Source organism: Schistocerca nitens, chromosome 1 (assembly GCF_023898315.1).
Source record: "Schistocerca nitens isolate TAMUIC-IGC-003100 chromosome 1, iqSchNite1.1, whole genome shotgun sequence".
NCBI lineage: Eukaryota > Metazoa > Arthropoda > Insecta > Orthoptera > Acrididae > Schistocerca > Schistocerca nitens.
Window position 1 is genome coordinate 1,126,788,040 of NC_064614.1, and position 1,699 is coordinate 1,126,789,738.

Consider the following 1,699-nt stretch of genomic DNA (forward strand, 5'->3'; position numbering starts at 1 on the left):
CGTCGCAGGTAGCAAGAGGAGAACCGCACCGGAAATGACCGCGGAGAAGCCCTCGGACGTTGGCGCGCCAGGTACATACAGCCTGCGCCCGCGAGCTCGGCTCCAGTTCACCACCGGCAATGGAGGGTGAAGCTTTGACAATGCCAGCCACTCGTGCTGGCGAAACGTCAGAAAAATCATTAGATGAACGTCGGCCGAAGAACCCGAGACAGAAGCCAATAGGCAGTTTGTCACAATTAGGTATCATGTGATAGGTTGTTCATCGTATATATGAATATATAAAGGAGACTGACATTGTCACGCACACCTTGTAAATAATTGCTAACGCTTATTGCACGGAAGCAACGGCCTTGCCGCAGTGGATACACCGGTTACCGTCAGATCACCGAAGTTAAGCGCTGTCGGGCGTGGTCGGCACTTGGATGGGTGACCATGCGGGTCGCCATGTGCTGTTGCCATTTTTCGGGGTGCACTCAGCCTCGTGACGCCAACTGAGGAGCTACTGGACTGAATAGTGGCGGCTCCGGTCAAAGAAAACCATCATAACGACCAGGAGAGCGGTGTGCTGACCACACGCCCCTCCTATCCGCATCCCCAGCTGAGGATGACACGGCGGTCGGGTGGCCCCACTTGTGGCCTGAAGACGGAGTGCTTTTTATTGCATGGAAGGTGAAGGAGTGTCTTTATTATAAAAGCGTCATAATGAATGATTGCCTATACTATTAGAGGTTGGAAAGCCAGTGGAGATGAAACGGCAGGCAGAACTCAAGCTCTGGGTGGGAGGCCCGCACAAGTGTTGGTCCTGCTTAAACACAGGAAGTAGCTAGACTGACGTCGTGGCACCTGAGCTCTGGAGCACAATAGGGTGACGGCCGGCCGCTATTGTAGTAGGGGCCACAAGGATAACCGGATAATACTTCCGAACGTTGAAAATCTTGGACGCAGGTGAGAGGAACGAAGAAGCGGCACCTCGGAAACCTCGCAGGCTGGGTTGTTTCTAAGGATTTTTATTCAGAAGCGTACCATTGTACGAGTATAGGTTTTTCCTCGCAAACTTTCCGCGTTGGACGACAAAAGACTAAAATATGGTTGGTCGGCGTTCGGAAGAATCTATAGAGAGAGAGAATATTCCGTGGTTTCGGGAATATGATTCGTTTTCGGAATTACGATGGTGGGGAGCTGAGCCTTGCTGGGAGCCCAGCGGTGGAGAGACGAAGCCTTTCCGTTTTGAGCGCCCGTGTGTGACGGTCGCTGGGTATCATCTTTGTTGATACAGACGGACTTGCTGTGTTTGCTCTCAGGGGAGTTTATAGTTAGAATAGTTAGGCACTGTACTGTTGCGAACCTATACGATTCTGGACTTGACCTCTGGGTTGGAAGTCGTCGTTGAGTACGCAGCGTTCAGAAACTGAGAGCACTTCTTCTGCCTATACTTACGTTGGGACGTTATCTAACTCCGTCCTTGTGGCTGGGAGTTCGCGTTTCTCGTCTGTAGAACACAGAGAGGAGATGACAGTATTCGAGTAGATTAGTCAGAGGACCGCCTTCTGCCGACTTAGCGTTTGAAAGAGGTTTTATTTTTGTGGCTGGAGTTCTTCCATCGACGCAGACGTGTACGAGAACCAGCACGCCGATGCACCAGTCGCTGTACATACGGTGATGTCGCAAATTGCTTCGCCTTAGTAGGGCTATAAAAGCG

At 51.4% G+C, this 1,699-nt stretch overlaps 1 pseudogene; it reads left to right on the top strand.

The window, feature by feature from the left end:
- Window positions 1-340: 340 nt before the first annotated feature.
- LOC126211355 (5S ribosomal RNA) lies at window positions 341-458 on the top strand (annotated as a pseudogene).
- Window positions 459-1,699: the final 1,241 nt, after the last annotated feature.